Raw genomic sequence first — 19,090 nt, forward strand, 5'->3', positions numbered from 1 at the left:
TGAAATCATTTATTTGTAGGAGACATTGATATATTTTTTGTTATTACTATTTTTTTATTTGTTATTGTAAATATTATTTTATTATTTTTAAATATAGTAAATTGTAAAACACTTATACAAACACTTATCTGCACAATTAAATTTTACAATTTTATCTATTAAATATTTTGATTACAATTTTAATTAAAAGCTTATTTTAAAAAATATTTGAACTATAAATATTTTTATAAAATCCAAAAACATCCATGGATTGCTCCTTTATTAATTTTTTTTTAAACATTTTTATAAAATCCAAAAAAATCCGTGGATACAAGGCTGAGCAAAAGAAGGTTGAAAATTTAGAGGGTCAATTGCAGAAAGCCAGAGAACAAATGGACACTGTCTGTTCTCTCTATTCAGACACTCTATCTTGTTGAGTTCCCGCCACCAATTATGCTTTATTTCTTATGGAGAGATATCTCCTGTTAAAAGTTAAGGCCAGTAAGGCTAGTAAACCAGCAGAAATTAAAACCACTCCTGACTTTATTAAATGTTTCAGAGAACACGATGAGAAGGTTCAAGGCCTCCTTTGTGAGCTCTATATGCATAATTTTGTTTTAGAGGATGACAAGGACAACCACCCTGCCCCTTTTATAGGGGACATTCAATTTCAGGCATTCCTCTCCTTTGCTACTAATCAGCTAAAATGGGCCAAGGCTTACAACACATTCAAAAGGCGTGAGTATGGCATTGACCCATGGGTCAGAGGAGAACCTACACAGCCACTACTCCTATCTGTCCAGCATAAGCAGTTTATGAAAAAAGACGGTGTCGTAGGAAAATTGGGGCCAATCCATACTGATATCATTCAGGCTGAAAAGGAATACTTCCCGGATATTAAAGAAGAAGCCTTCGCTGCATCAAGGCAAAGATGGGAAGTTTCCAGTAACACTGTGAGGGGCCAAGAGCTGTTTGGATACCGTAACTTCCAAGTTGACTCTTCCCATTTTTATAAATATAGCAATATGATTTTAACAATGGGGCCATATTGGATAGGATGTCGCTATAGAACCCCAATCATATGGTACCCTCCTGATCAATACCATAGTGATTATAACTTAAAATATCATGAGGTAACCCAGGCTTTTGCTATCCTCAAGCAAAAGAATGGTTTTAGAAATTACAGGGAGGAAGTATACCCTACTTATTCCCTCTCACAGTTGCATCTGAACTATACTCTTGCATGAGGATGTGCAACAAGGTAAGTTGGGCATTATGTTGGGATAGGAAAAGGGTATGATTTCTCTTCATTAAATGCTTCATTTATCATTCATCCTTATAAGATTATCTCCATTTATAGATTAAAATGAGGAAACTATCAAATAAAGTTCGAAGAAACTATTTGGTGATAAAATAGGAAAATTTAGTATGAAAAAATGATTCTTTCCTATCTTTGTATGCAAAGATGTGATTGGGAAAAAGTTTTTCAGTTGGCAGGATAGCACGAGCCAATAAAGGGGAAAAGCCACATCGTCTAGGGAAGATAAGGAAGTGGAAGATCAGTTTGAATACTCTTGTTTTATCATATGATCAGATTTTATATTGTGAAATCTTTAGGATCTCCTGATCTTGAGGATTCGCTTCTATCCAAGTTTCCCTTTTATGTTATATAGGGCTGAAAGGCAACTAGATATGGGTTGAGACTTTTAATTTGTAATTATTCTTTCTGAAGCAAAAAAGTTGTTAATTCAGTGACTCTGCCAGCTATTACTTTGAATTTAATGAAAGAAGGTTACGTTTGATACATCTCTGTATTCTGATTTTTTATTAAGAAGAGGATTCTGGTGAGTCTGGGCCTAGTCACAAGAAGTTCCACTACTCCTTTGTTGAGCTAGGAGGCTCCAGACACATGCAGAAGTCCAAGAGGACTTAGAAAGGGTCAAAAATCAAAGTGTTTGGATTGTGCTCGAACTAGGTTCATGTTGAATATCTCGTCATCGTGATCACGGTCGTGTGAATTGTTCGCCAAATTGAGTCTATATGCGAAAGTTAGAGGCAGTCAAAGTTTAGGGTTGACCGGGTGACTTGGCAAGCTTAAGGAAGACGCAATTTCGTAGAAATCTAGCCATTGGATTCTGACCAACCTGGGCTGGATTCTGGGTGAAATTGTGGCCTCATTAAAATATCTCCTATGGTCAATTTTCGAATTTTCCAACAAACGACCAATTTGATTAAGGAATTAAATATATATATATATATATATATATATATATATATAATATTATATATATATATATATATATATAAAGTGGTGGCGGGCCATGACCCCTGCCACCCACATCACACCCACCACCTTATTAATAAGTGTCATGAATTAAGTGAGGCCAGCGGGGATTGAACTCGCCCGACCCACATGGGCTGGCCCCCACCAGGAGGCCCCATATATGGAGCATATCAACACCTTAATACGACGCTCCACCTAACCTTAATTTGCCCCTCATTAAATGTGCTAAATGTTAATATGCCATCAACCTCGGTTCAATTTTGATGTTAGTTGCAAAACAAAAACATGCCAACAGAATATTTAATTCCCCAACCATTAGGCCTTAACAAAATATATACACATGTTAATTCGGGGAGGGGCGAGATTTGACCCCCCGACCCCTCCTCAACAACTCGACATGTTTAGCCAGCATGCCAACCAATCCACGTGGGAATATCTGCCCAAAAGTTTATATAAAACTCATTTTTTTGCACCCACAGGCATGGAGGAACCAGGAGTGGGCACAGAAAACAAGACGATATTTTTTTAATTAATTTATTGTAGGTGGAACCATGACTGAGTGAAATTTCCAAGAGGATGAAATTTTTGCAGTGTCCAAATTGGACAAACTTTATGTCGATCTTACACCTCTCGGCAACACAAACCAAATGGCATAGTTAGTTTCCTAATCTAAGAAGCAGATTTTCAGAGGACCTGGAGGAGGGAATCTTTGAGGAATCTAGGGGGAATCTAAAAGATTCCCTTAGCCCCATATTTTCATTTTCTCAGAATTTAGAAATTTGACAGTTGATTTTGCACTATTCGATGCCACAAATCTGATGGTGTGTTTAGATTATCCATTTTCTCATTCTATTTTTTGGCCACTTTTCTAAGTGGAGTGCAGGTGTTAGCATCCATGTGCGAGCAACCATTTCCATGCGATTCGATGCCGTGAGATTGCTGGTACGAGAAGCTTCAATAGCTTGACATCATTTTCTTCAGATGGCCCCTGGATGTGATATATATGCAGTGTGTTCATGTACTTCTTTTGCTATGAATTGTGTTGCACAGATCCCTATTTGATGTTTGATGTGGGATCTTGTTTTCATACTTGCTTCATGATTCCTCCTTGATGTGACGTAGAATCATCTGTGTTATGTACTTTTTGTCATGATTCATCATGTTTTATTCGAGATCCCTTTGTCATCATGTTGACGGGATACTCATGTTGTCACCATGTATGTTTGCATTGAGATCCCTTTTATGCCATGTTGGCGGGATGATCATCATGCATGAGTTTTGTGTCATACTGATAGGAGTCCTTTTAATTGAGAGTTCTTGTAGCGTAACATCTCTTGGAACCACTCCTGTGTGAGGGCATTTTCCTTGTATGATAGCGATGTCACCTCTTATGTACACCATCACTATTGAAAACACTTAATGCAGCGGCCTACACCATCTTGACACCAGGGCCCGGAGATGTAGTCCCTGCTGGACAAACTTCATTATCAACAACTTATGTTTTCATGTATTGATGATTGTCATGTTCCTCTTCTTTACAGCATGCAAATGTATTCATTCATGTTATTTTTAAAAATGCAATTGAACACATCACGAAAGTAAAAGGTCTTGGAAGGGTCCTTTGTCACACCTGGACCTGGATCATTTGTGTTGTAGTTTTATATTCAGTGTTTGCAATTGATCTAATGTTTAGTTATTTCATTTATCTTGAATATTTGTGACATTGGTTTATACTTCTGCTCAATTAGATTTATATCGAAGCTGTGAGATATACTTAAGTAGCGCCTTGATTAGAATGAGTGAATGTGTGTTTGGTTGTTGTTAATTTGAATAGATGTTATCATAGATCTTGAGAGACAAGATTGATTAACTTCTATGGATTGCAACATAGAATGTTTACCATTTAGGAATCCTTTATCGTTGTTGTTGTTCACTTACAATTTGTTGTTCAATTACCGATTGTTGATTGCGATTCATTTATTATTGTTGTTCAATTTAATAATGCATATTCACTTGGGTTGTTATAGATTGGTAGTGTTGTTCAATAATCATAGTTGCTTTACTTGATTAAGTGGGATTAGCCTCAAGCTTATTTGAGTGATTATTATTGTAATTCTCATTTGCATTCAACTCCAATTGGTTTCGGAACAAGTTGCACAGAATTACATAGTGTGTTGTGATTATTTCTTTCATAGACAGTTCTTTGCAGAGTTGTGTGAATTGAATTGAAGAATTAGCCTTTAAATATTGCAATGATTCATCATTCGATAACCTCTAGCTTCATTGGACATACTGCGTTGGCACTCTTGAAATAGAAAGAATTACCTCGGGTTGACAACTAATGTAGGGATTAAGACTGCCTGTAAAAAGACATCTTAACGAGCCAAAACTGGCTAATGTAGTCAACTCTCTCAACTCTCCTCGGTTGTACCCTATACCTGCCTGGTCCTTTGGCTTATGATCTACATCTCCTGCCTCTATCAATGCTCCAAGTCCATCTGGCCACTAAATCCTGGCTATCGAATATGCTCTCTAGTTGTGCCTTCATCCATCAAGCCCACAACACATCGAGATTCATGTTGAGTTGTTCATAGCTCCATTTGTGAACAACTCTCAATCTGCCCATTGCTGCTGCTCAGCTACTTAGGGACTTCATCCCACTATGGTCTTCTTGCACTACTCCGATGAAGACCAATATAGGGCACAGAGGGATGCCACCTATCACCGCAAGATGTCCATCTCCCATAATGAACACAGGCTAGGAGGACTTCCCATCTTCTACTGTAGATGTCCTTCTCCACACACAAGTCTCGGGCTCCAAAAATTGCTCCCAGTTGATCAAACCCTTAAGCTCATCAACTACCTCTCCTACAACCACCTTTGTCCATTAAGGCATTGCTCACCGAGTTCTGAATTGGACACTATCACAGTGTCCTCCAACAGACCATAAGTGCCCAAACTCATCCACACTTGGTATTCTCTCACGCTCCCCTCCAAAAGTCCATGAGAGACCAAGTCCAAGTTGTAGCATCTGCACCTAGCTAGGGCATCCCCGCACTCGGAGATCCTTACGGATGGATGCCCACGGACTTCTCCAATCCTCCCTTTGCTTTTGCAATAGAGGATATCTTGCACGAATCTGGGCACATCAATGTGTCCTTGTCGAGGACACCATCAATCCATCATACATGGGTCCATCTGCAATACACCTTGTTTGTCCTCTTGCCTTCATATCTAATGTGCCTGCTATCACCTTGGATGCTTGGTAGGCCTCCCAACTATCCATGTGGGCTCCTTCAAACAACTCCTAAGGCCTCTTATAAGAAACCCATAAACTAACCCAAGCAATGGTCAACACTTTGACACAATGCACAACAATCTTGTGTTGCAAGTTTGCTTCTCAATCACTATGGAATCTATCACTAGTGTAGGGCATCTAATCATTAGATCTACCCCTCCTCCTTGACTTCCACAGGTTCCCCTTAATTGATCCAAATATTGGTCACATCTTGACCGAATAAAACTCCATAAACGTTGTTGTCACTAAGTTTCACTGTTGTACTACTAGCTAGGGTACACCATGCCGCCCTCAACCTCCTTGCAACTCAGCAAGTAAGCTCTTCTAGGTTTTTGGTTCTCCAAGGGAGATGCCCTTAACACTTACGTTGCCCCTTTGTGCCTTGTATCACCCAAAAACAACACCAAAGGATGGCCTAGCTGCTAGCTATCTCCTAAGGCCTAGCACAACAACTGTTGTAGCCTTTGGCCTCCCTCCATACCTCCACAAACTGCCCTCAAAACAAATTCGTTTGTCCTCCAAATCTACAGCCTTCTCTGCCCAACAAAAGCACCGAAGAACAACCCAATTCATGCCTCAAAATACCATTTCTCACCACGCTATCACCTATAGAAAACAAAGAATAACACGTTGCCTTCTAGACCTCCTCACACTATCCCTTTGACTCTCTTCTTGTTGCGGCTAGACCTTCTTTTCTCCATCCAAATTTCAGAGGATGTATTGCTCTCTTAGATGCTCTAAAACACAATACTTTACCTCATATTTATACACATATGAGGGCTCAACGAATTGATGAAGAGGCCCTTCTATTGGACTGTGTTTATACCAAGCCTACATCACTTGGTAACCAATAATTAATTAGTCAACTTCAAAAATTCATTTCTCTCTAACGACAACTCATATTTGAATGATTCTCGATGGGATGGAATTGTATCACCGAGCACTATCATCTGCATCCATCACATGTCATACCTCCATCACAGTTTTCGCCCAAATCATGATGGGTGCAAAAGCCCCAAGCTTGGACCTCAAGTCCACAAGCCCATTTATGGTGCTTTGACCTCCAACCCTCAAACACTAGGGCTTGGATTACCTCCCAAGCTACACAAAGATAAACACTCCCTCTTAGTGAGGGAGGTACTTCCAAGACTAGGAAGTAACCATCATCATCCGGTGACGACACTAGCCCATTTGGCATCGATCACTACAACATACCATGTAGAATGAATCTAAAAATCTTAGTAGTGCCTCTACCTCATCATCTCTGAACCTGAAGATCTGAAACCTCCATAGGGTTGCGCCCTATTAGGCTAGACTCCCTCTAAGCCTACACGATCTCCACTAGCTCAGTCCTACAAACACTCATCCTCCTGGATCAAATACCACTCATGAAAATACCAAAAATCTCAGATGCAATATCACGATCCAATGAAGATTCTAGCCTGCCAACCTGTAATACATCACATGAAGCCATCTTGATCCACATGATCTTGTCCATGCCAAAGAAACCCTTGATTTCTCGCAACCATCCATGACAAGACATAGGAATTCCATGATCTACAAACCACCACACAACATACTGAAGTGCACCAGGTTCACCACCAATCCACCAGAACTCCCAACCCATCTCATCATGTAGTCTATTGAGGCCACATCTCAATGTCTCTGGCTAAACCCTCTGCTCCATGATCTAAACACTAACAACTCCCTCTAATTTGATTCGTTGTGCACACTCTGATTCACTATCTCTCAAAGAAGCTCAGACACACTCTGACACCATGTTGAATTTCCACGACCTTAGGTCTAGGTTAGAGTATTAAAATCATTGACACTACCAAACCAAGAATATCAACCATAAACTACTTTGCGCAACAGAAATAAAAAGTAGTAAATCACACATGCAGAGAACATAGAAAACTTTTAATTTTTCAACCCAACTTTGTTATATTAACAACATATAATACATCAATCTAGGGCTCATGTACCAGGGATAATGGCCCTTAGTACAAGATAAAAAGTTGGGGCTTGGTGTCAGTCCATTAACAACCAATTCATCCTCAACAAGATACACTAAACATTTGGCTGATGTAGCTGACTCTCTCAGCTCCCCTCAATCGTACCCTGTACCTGCCTAGTCCTTCGGCTTTTGATCTGCATCTCCTACCTCTATCAATGCTCCAAATCCATCTGGCCACTGAATCTTAGCTATCAAATCTACTCTCTAGTTGTTCCTTCATCCATCAAGGCCAAAACACACCGAGACTCTTGTTGAGTTGTTCACAACTCCATTTGTGAACAACTCTCAATCTGTCCACTACTACTCCTTAGCTACTTAGGGACTTTACCCCACTATTTTCTTCCTGCACTACTCCAATGAAGACCGACATAGGGAATAGAGGGTTGACACCTATCACTGCAAGATGTCCATCTCCCACAATGAACATAGGCTAGGAGGACTGGCCATCTTCTGCTATAGATTTCCTTCTCCACACACAAGTCTCGGGCTCCACAAATTGTTCCTGGTTGATCAAACCCTGAGCTTATCAACTACCTCTCTTGCAACCACCTTTGTCCATCAAGGTGTTTCTCATCGGGCTCCAACTTGGACACTATCACTTTGTCCTCCAACAGACCATAAGTGCCCAATCTCATCCACACTTGTTCTTCTCTCACGCTCCCCTCCAACAGTCCACGAGAGACTAACTCCACACTATAGCATATGCACCTAGTTAGGGCATCCCCACACTTGGGATACCCGTACACATGGTTTCCCACATACTTCTCCAATTTTCCTTTTGCTTCTGCAATAGAGGAGCTATTGCACAAATTTGGGCACATCAATGTGTCCTTGCCTAGGACACCATCAATCCATCATACATGGGTCCATCTGTAATACACCTTGTTGTTATCCTTTTACCTTCCGATCTGATGTTCCTACTATCACCTTAGCTGCTTGGTACGCCTCCCAAATATCCACGTGGGCTCCTCCAAACAACTCCTAAGGCCTCTTACAAGTAGCCGACAAAATGACCCAAGCAATGGTCAACACTTTGACCCAATGCACAACAATCTTTTGCTGCAAGTTTGCTACCCAATCACTGTGGAATCTGTCACTAGTGTAGGGGATCTAACCATCAAATCTATCCCTCCTCCTTGACTTCCATAGGCTATCCTTAGCAGATGCAAATATTGGTCACATCTTGACCCAATACACCTCCACAAACGTTGATGTTACTACATTTCATTGTTGTACTACTATTTTGGGCACACCATGCTGCCCTCAACCTCCACGCAGCTCAGCAAGCGAGCCCTTCTAGGGCTGTGGTTCTCCAAGGGAGAGGCCCTCGACACTTATGTTGCCCCTCCGTGCCTTGTATCACCGAAACACAACACCAAAATATGGCCTAGTTGTTGCCTATGGCCTGCAGCCTAGCACAGAAGCTCCTATAGCCTTCAACCTCCCTCGAGACCCCCACAAACTACCCTCAAAACAACTCAGTTTTTCCTCCAAATATGCGGCCTTCTCTTCCCAACAAAAGCACCCAATAAAAACCCAATTCACGCCTCAAAACAACCCTTTCTCACCACGCTTTCTCCTACAGAAAATAGAGAATATTACGATGCCTTTTCAACTTCCTCACACTGCCCCTTTGACTCTCTTCTTGTTGTGGCTAGACCTTCTTTTCTCCATAAAAAATTAAGAGGATGTATTGCTCTCTTGGATGCTCTAAAACAAAATACTTTACCTCATATGTATCACATATGAGGGCTCAACGAATTGATGAAGATACCTTTATATTGGACTTTGTTTACACCAAGCCTACATGACTTGGTAACCAATAATTAATTAGTCAACTTCAAAAATTCATTCTCTCTAACAAAAACTCGGATTCGAATGATTCTTGACGTGTTGGAATCATATCGTCAAGAACTATCATCCATGTCCATCACATGTCTTACCTCCATCATGGTTTTGTCCCCAATCATGATGGGTGTAAAACCCCCAAGCTTGGACCTCAAGCCCACAAGCCCATTTGTGGTGCTTTGACCTCCAACCCTCAAACACCAAGGCTTGGAGTACCTCCCAAGCTACACAAAAATCAATACTCAGTTGGGCAGAATAATTGTAATACATCTCTATTCATCAAATTAATGCAAGAAGGAAAAGGGGTTTTTAGCAGATTTCTTTCCCCTAGAAAAACACTTGGTGCATGTCTGTTATTTCTCATTTCATGTTTGTGATTGATGTTCTAAATTGTGAATTGAATTCTATAGATTAGTAGAGTAGGTTTTTTCATGTGATTTTGATTGAAACTTCACGGGCAATTGCAAATCTACACCATAATTTTCTACAGCAACCGCATGACATCTCCTCTAGGTGTGTGAAGTTGCCTTCATCCTTTGATTCCCTTGTGGCCCACATTCGTTAAGTGACAGTAGCGGTTGAAAAATTGGCTCAGGATAGACACAATGATCAAAATGAGGTCATTAGTTTCCCGAATAATATACAACATAATCAATGGCATATTCTAGATCAGCTAGTTTCCCTTTGAAGAGGTCAGAATCGACTTCGAGAGTGGCTAGACAAATCTGAAGGGAGAATGGCATACATGGTGTCTCTTGTACATGAAGCATTCCACAACCCTAGAGAGGGTAGGCTTGACAATCAAGATCTGTGTAACTTGGATGGTTAATGATGAGGGTGGGATGTATTTTGATTTTTGAGCAGTTCTGGTCCGTTTGGGCAATTGATCTTGCGTCTTCTAGTTTTCTTTTGTTGATGTTTGTGTCTTTTTGTTTGTTTTTGTTGGTCAACAAATCCAATAGGGGTCTGGCCTTTGCTATTTTGAGGTTTTGCTCACCACGATGTAAATTTATCATGAATTAATATAAATGGTTGATTCACAAAAAAAAAAGAAATATTACATTTTAATAAATTTAATTAAATATGAGCATAGATCCATCTTATCTCTCAATCTACAAAGGGCCAACAAGAATAAAATATCTCAAGATGAAAACCTTTTTTTAATGCAAAACTTAAATAAAGGTTTTCATGTTGAAATATTTTATCTCTCTTGACTCTTCGTAGATTCTAAGTCGAGATAGATCTATGTTGATTTTGAGCAACATATTTTATATATATATATATATATATATATATATATATATATATATATATATATATATAATCCTACATATCAACTCCATGTTAAAAGATGAATGAATTACAAATCCCCCTAAAAATAACTAAATGGAATAAAAATTCTCTTTCTTTATATAAAATATTCATAATAATGTATATATATATATATATATATATATATATATATATATATATATATATATATATATAATTCACATTCTACACATTATATTTGAAAGTAGAAAACACACACAACATAGATTCACAGTTTACACATTAGAAAATCAATACATGTTCTAATCATATTTGGAAGCAGAAAATATGTAGTATTTTTATATATAAAAATATTTTTGTTAGAATTATCTTTTTAAATGTTATATATATGTATGTCAACTCCATATTAAAAAATAATAAATTACAAATTTCCCTAAATAACTTTCATATATAGTTGATATTGAAATATTTTATTTGGGGTAACATTTTACACATTTTGACTCTTTCTATATATAAAATTATTTTTGTTATAATTATTTTTTTAAATGTTATATATATATATATATGTATGTCAACTCCATATTAAAAAATAATAAATTACAAATTTCCCTGAATAACTTTTATATATATATATATATATATATATATATATATATATATATTTTGAAATATTTTATTTGGAGTTGACCTTTTACACATTTAGAATCTCAATACATTTCTCAATCATATTTAGAAATAGAAGACATATATCTATAAAACTCTCTCTAAATATAAATAATTATTTTTGTCCTCTCTCCCTCTCCATATATATATATATATATATATAGTAGTTGAGGTCCACAATGGCTAAGCATATTGAATCTATGTTTATTTATTGAGGGAAAAAATATCCCCTTCCTCTCTTATAGTAATTTTTTTTGCTGTTGATATTTTTTAAATGTTATATATCAACTTCATATTAACAATGCAATAAATTATACATGTCCTTTACAATAAAGAAAATGAAAACATAAGATTTTTTTTATAATTTAAATTACTTTATTTTTATTTTTATTAATTTGATATAAAAATATGTTAACTTAATATAAACTTTGAAATATTTTATTTATGGCTAAGAGTAAAATATTTTTTCTTATTAGTTTATTTTAATTTAAGCTATTACATGACAACTAAACATAAAATGAATTACATATAGTATTATATCAATTATATTATTTGAAGATGGCATATGTGTACTCAGTGAAGGAATTACATATCTTTTTAATATTAAAAAGTTTTTTTTTCTTTTTCATTATTTTCAAGTAGTTTATCTCTATATAAAGTGGATATAAAATTAAAATAAAAATTGAAATCGTTTATTTATAAGAGACATTGATATATTTTTTTATTATTAAATATTATTTTATTATTTTTAAATATAGTAAATTGTAAAACACTTATCCAAACACTTATCTCCACAATTAAATTTTATAATTTTATCTATTAAATATTTTGATTACAATTTTAACTAAAAAAACTTATTTTAAAAAATATTTGAACTATAAACATTTTTATAAAATGCAAAAACATCCATGTAGGGTTCCTTTATTAATTTTTTTTTTTTCCTTTTAAATAAAATTGAAATCCAAAAACATTTACCAAATTTTCCTCCGAGAGACTCAATAAGAGGAAGCGAGAAAAAATACAAGTGCACGATCTCGAATCCTGATCTCGGTGACCCTGGTGCAAGTAAAATGTCATTATACATTATTGCCAACTATACGTAGCAGCGTTTGAAGTCAATGTTGGCAGCCGAATGAATGCGTGTACGAGGACCAGCTAGGGATCGAATCGTCCCCCAACCCTTCCTATTTATACTCCAAATTCCATCCATCCCACTACCCGCTGCCTCCCATCCACGCAATGGCTTCCCTCCTTGTAGTCCTAATCGCCGCCGTCATCATCTGTTTCTGCCAATTGCCTCCAAATGTGTCCGAGAGCAGCCCAGGGAGCTCGTCACGCAGATTACCCTAGACACGACAACGCTGAGCTACACATTCCAAATCCAGCAGAGAACCCCTCTGCAGATCGAGCGTTTAGTGCTCGACATCGAAGAAGACTACACGTGGGTAACATGTGACAACAAAACCTACCCATTCTCCACTTACACACCCCTCGCCTGCAGTGTGCAGCTGTGCAAATCGTATCACTATTCAGGCTGCTGCGCCTGTTATCGTCCCCGCGCGCCCGGATGCAACAACGACACCTGTGGCGTGCCCGGCATCACATACATGTTTGGTGATCTTACTTTTGAATAAGAAATCCTCTTTGACTTTTACGAATCTAAATAGGGACTTATCAAGTAAGCATATGATTTGAAATTAAAGAAGGCAAAATAATAGATGAATGAAACTCGCAGCACAAGTTAGGTGAGGAGTCACTTAGGCTGCCACAACACTACTTTTCATTGATTAATCAAACATTAATACGGAGGTCAAAACAAATGTTACAAAAATAGGACCTATGTCTTAAATAAAACAATGTCAAAACAACCTAACAAATATTTTCTCCATTATTTTCAAGTTTTCTTCTTAATGGGAAAGGATTTATTTCCACACCTAAAATCTCCCTAAACAACTCAAATTTCATCTTCCCAAGGGGTTTAGTGAAAATATCAATAGCATTTTCACAAGTATTACAATATTCAAGAAAAAAATCTTTAGATTGTATCTTCTCTCTAACAAAATGACACTGATCATCAACATGCTTTGTTTTTACATGATAAATTGGATTGTTTTCCAACTTCAACGAGCTCTGGTTGTCACATTCGATCATTATAGCCTTCTTTTACTTTTCTCCAACATCTTGAAGAACTCTCCTCAACCAAACAACTTCACAAGTTGTTGCACGCAAAGCCTTATATTCCACCTCAGTGGTTGACAATGATACATTTGGTTTCTTCTTTCTACTCCATCAAACAATCCCGGATCCAATGCTAAAAGCGTAACCTGTAGTAGATCTTCTATCATCCAAATTACTAGCTCAATTTAAATCTGAGTAACCTGTCAGCTCAACATCAAATGAATCAATATAATGAAAATCAAAATCAAAATTCCTTTAGGATACCTGAGTACATCTTTCATTGCTCTCCAATGGCTTTCTATAGGGCTCATCAAAAACTCATTTAACACACTAACATAGTATGCTAAGTCAGGTCTAATTGTAGTAAGATAGTTCAAGATTCCCACCAACCATCTATATATTGTACCATCAACTTCCTTTGTACCATCATTAAAGTGATGTTTCACATTCTGTTGCATTAGAACAAAAACAACTTTGCACTGATCCATCTTAAACTTTTTAAGCAATTCTCTAACATACATACCTTGAGAGACAAAATTCTGACCAACATTTCTCCACACTTCAAGACCTAAAAAGTAATGTAATTCACCAAGATCTTTCATCTCAAATATTTGTGGCAATTGCACCTTAATTTTATTTATTAGTTTAACTGAATTTCCTGTAATAATTAAATCATCAACATACAAGGAAATCAGTACAACATGCCCCTTTGCATCAAATTGGGTATGCAAATTTGGATAACTTTGGCTTCTCATAAAACCCTGTTGAAGAAAGAAGGAATCTATCTTTTCATACCATGACCTGGGTGCCTCCTTCAGCTCATACAAAGATTTCTTTAATCTGCAAACTAAATGTTCCTGCCCCTTTGTCACAAACCATTTAGATTGTGTCAAATACACTTCCTCATTTAAATCACCATTCAGAAAAGTAGATTTTACATCTAATTGATGTACATTGCAATGGTACTTTGGAGATAATGCAATTACATGTACTTGTTCATGGAAAATTACATCTCTACTCGCAAATACTTTGTGAGTAGAAGAGTCAAACATTTTATATCATTTAAATTATGAATAGTGTCCTACAGAAATGCATTTGATACCTTTAGCATTGAGTGTACCTTGTGAAATCATCAATAAACAATGAAAAATAATAAGAACCTCCTAGGGAGCTGGTTTGCATGGGTCCAAAAACATCGAAATGCACAAGTTATAATACATCTCTCATTTTCCTATCATAATTGGAGGGGAATTAATATTTGTGAGTGTTTCCTAATTCACAGCCTTCACAAGCAACAAACTCATTCTTTAATATAGAGAGCCCTTCAACCATTTTTATTTCTACAACAACAACAAATAATGATAATTGATATGGCTATAACTCTAGCACCAAAGGCTTTCAGCTGATATAAAATAGTAGAAAATGATGAAATTAATGACTATGTGACTAAAAAGTCAGTCACCACAATTATTTCAACTGAATTACTACTAAATTTCAGCGATTTAAAGTGACCAAACTAAAAATGACTAATTTATTTTAGGTATAAAATATACGACTAGATAATAAGTGACTAAACTAAAAGCAACTAACTTAAATGACTAATTTAGTCTAGGAGTAAAAAATATGACTAGATAATAAATGACAAAAAAAATTCATGACGACACCGCCCTACAAGCCACCAAATGTTTATCATATCCATGAGGTCAACAACAATTTGTGGTTCAAGATATAGCTAATTTGGAACAAACTTAGCTCTAGAGCCTAGGATTTTTTTGCACCTCTAATGTTTATGGACAAAGAAATCAATTTTTAAAGCAAGCGGAAGCCAAACTATCGTCTTTCCCATGTTGAATCCCTCTATTGAACATCATGGAAAATCTCCATAGATTAGTTATCCTTACTAAAACAAACATTTAATTGGAAATAATCATTAATGCTATGACATTGCTAATTCACTATACTTTTTGATTTATTTTGATGTCTACCCTTCTTATTTCATGACAAGACTACCCTACAAGCCACCAAATTTCTATCATATCCATGAGGTCAACACCAATTTGTGGTTCCGCATATACCTAACTTGGAACAAACTTAGCTCTAGAACCTATGTTATTTTTCCACCCCTAATGGTTATGGACAAAGAGATATCAATATTCTAAAACATGTGAGAGCCAAGATATTACCTTTCCCATGTTGACTCCCTCTATTGAACATCATAAAAAATCTCCATAAATTACTTATCCTTATGAAACTAAACATTTAATTGGAAATGATGATTGATCATTACCATAATTCACTTTTGATAAATCAAGCAAAATCCCCTCAAATAATATTTGGTGACACAAAGACCTAACACTTTTCATACAATTAATAACTATTTATAATCATAAATACCTCCCATTGAACTAAAGAAAAGACTCAACATTTTATTTAATGGAATTTAATTCCCCTTCACATTCTCCACAGTCACATCTTTTTCCCTCCTGTGGTATTCTCTTTCATTTTTGTAACTTTCTTTTTGTTTGAGTGGTTTGTTATTCCTTGCATTGAATTATGGGGTCTTTGTCTTATTATTTCATTTTAGTGTTTTCTTGTTCAACACATTTTGGTGAGCCCGTCGTCTCACACCTTCTTAAACCCGACATTCTTTCTCTGCTTTTAGGAAGGAAGAAAACATCCTCACCTTTCACGCCTTTAGGAAATATCCTTAGGCTCATATTTTTAGACATGGAACTTGGAAAGAGGCTATAACTATCTAAATTGAAGCTAAAATAGAGGGTGCTTATAATGATGGTTTGTTCTGTTGGGTGTTATGGGTGGTGGGGCCCCTGATTTCACTCGGTCAACTGAAACTCCTTTCTATGGTTATAAAACTGGAATTACAACCCAATCATAGTTGGCGAGATCTCTGCTTCTAGGGGACTGGGGGACTATATGATCTCTACAAACCCCAAACTCAATCATTTCACTTATATATTGCCCAGGGCCACTTGGATTTGGATCTACTACCTTTGTTGTTGAGTAAGCCACTCGATCATTCTGTTATGCTCTTAACCTGCAAGACGATTACCAGAACACCAAATATGTGAAGAAATATACCCATAACATAGAATAGTGAGAAACAAGAGCAAGTATTTTATTATTCAGAAAGCAATGTTCACTTGCCTCTTCGAGGGCGCAACCTCCAATAGAGCAGAGCTTGATTACAAAATAATACACGATGCTCCTCGCAGGGAGTCTCTATCCTTTATATATGACTCATACATGCAATACCATGGATCAATACCATGGTTCTTATTAATACCATCTATCTAATACCATGGCCCATTTGCAATTAATTATGGTCCCATCATTAATTGCGGGTTAACCACTTACAATTATTAATATGGGCTTTATTGACTCCTTACTTAACTATAACTATGACTCGATCCTACTACATAAATAAGGGGGTTAGGGTGGGACCCTAACATGACCTCCCCCTTAAGAATAGCCTTGTCCTCAAGGTTGGAGCTGTAGAAACTGCTGAAGAATAGTGGCTGGTTCCCAGGTTGCATCTTTCGGAGAGGTGTCTTTCCACTTGAGGAGCACTTCCTTGATCATGTGGCCACACAGGTGCCGTTCTCGTGTGTCTAGGACTTGTTCAGGTTGGAGCCAGATTGACCCTTCTTCATCCAATTCAGGTAAACTGGTTTGAATTCTGTAATTGTTCCCAATCACTTTCTTGAGGCATGAGACATGGAAAACTGCATGGATTTTTGCAGTGGGTGGCAAAGCTAGCTTGTAGGCCACTTCTCCAATGCGCTGAAGTACTTGATATGGTCCGTAGAATTTTGGAGATAGTTTATGACAACCATTGTCTTTGAGTGAAGTTTGCTTGTATGGTTGCAGCCTCAAAAATACCCGATCCCCTTCTTGAAATTGGTGCTCTGAGCGATGCTGATCTACCTATTGCTTCATGCGGTTTTCAGCTTGATGAAGATTCTCTCTAAGATGGGTGAGCATGGTTGTGCAATTTTGTAGGAGTTGATCCACTGCTTGTACCTTTGAGCACCCCCTGATGTAAGAAGTAGGGGAAGGAGGGAGTTGACCATAAATTGCTTCATAGGGAGTCACTTTGGTGATGGCATGATAGTTGGTGTTATACCACCATTCAGCTAGAGGCAACCACTGTACCCATAGATGTTTCTTTTCTGAAGTGAAACACCTAAGGTAGGTTTCCAGACATTTGTTGACGGCTTCAGTTTGACCATCCGTTTGTGGATGATAGGAAGTACTGAGTTTTAGTTGGGTGCCTTGTAGCCTGAAGATTTCCTACCAAAAATTACTGATGAAGATCGGGTCACGATCAGACACAATAGAAGTGGTCATGCCATGTAATTTGAAGATCTGATCCATGAAAGATTGAGCGACCAAAGTCGGTGTAAACGGGTAGGGTAGGGCACATAAATGAGCATACTTAGAAAGTCGGTCCACAACCACCATGATGACTGACTTGTTTCCTGACTTTGGAAGACCTGTAATGAAATCCATAGAAACCTCCGTCCATATAGATGCCAGGATGGGCAACGATTGTAATGTGCCTGGTGCTTTGACTGTCTCCCCTTTGTGGTGTTGACAGACATCACATTCCGCTACAAAAGTAAGAATGTCCTTTTTCATGCCTGTCCAAAAAAATGATCTTCTAGTGCGAGCATATGTCTTCTGAAAGCCTGAATGTCCTGCAATGGGGGATGAGTGCAATTCTGCCAAAATGCGGCTTTTGAGGGTGGATGTTGGTGATATTATGACTCTGTCCTTGTAGCGAAGAATCTCATCCTACCACGAGTAGCCCTTGGTGGAATTTGGATCTGCCTGCAATTGAGTAATGAGTTGGGAGAGCTAGGGATGTGAAAACCATTCCCTGCGAGCCTCTTCAATCCATTCTGGAATGGGAAGGGAAATTGCAAGCAGGGTACTTTCCTCCTCAAATTGGTGAGATAATTCATCTACGACATTATTTTCGCGCCCTTTCTTGTAAATGATCTCATAATCATATCCCAGCATTTTTGCGAGCCATTTATTTTGTTGTGGGGAGGACAGGCATTGCTCCAAAAAATATTTAAGACTGTGATGGTCTGTGTGGATTTGGAAACGTCGCCCCAGTAAGTAAGGTTCCCAGGTATCTACTGCATGTAAGATGGCCATCATTTCCTTCTCATAGGCAGATTGTCCCAGATCCTTCCCACTTAGTTGTTGGCTTATGAATGCCAAGGGTCGACCTTCCTGCATTAAGACCACCCCAATACCCGTACCCGAAGCATCACATTCAATGACAAAAGATTTGGTGAAATCAGGTAGTGCTAAGATTGGAGTGGAACACATGGAATTTTTAAGAGCTGTAAATGCCTGTTGTGCATCATCATTCCAGAAGAATGAATTTTTCTTGAGGATTTCAGTGAGGGGCTTCGCAATGCGACCATAATTGCAGACAAATTTGTGATAATAGCCTGTGAGACCCAAAAATCCTCTCAGGCTCTTCAAGGTCTTAGGTTTAGGCCAATCCTGCATTGCC

The 19,090-nt window shown here is 37.6% G+C and overlaps 1 pseudogene; it reads left to right on the plus strand.

The window, feature by feature from the left end:
- The first annotated feature begins 446 nt into the window (after nt 1-446).
- The window catches only part of LOC149225853 (glutamate synthase 1 [NADH], chloroplastic pseudogene), a 39,590-nt pseudogene continuing 20,946 nt past the window's right edge, over nt 447-19,090 (plus strand).

This window comes from Pinus tabuliformis, chromosome J, assembly GCF_031772625.1.
Source record: "Pinus tabuliformis cultivar Carrire ecotype Pingquan chromosome J, CPIR1, whole genome shotgun sequence".
In the NCBI taxonomy this organism is placed as follows: domain Eukaryota; kingdom Viridiplantae; phylum Streptophyta; class Pinopsida; order Pinales; family Pinaceae; genus Pinus; species Pinus tabuliformis.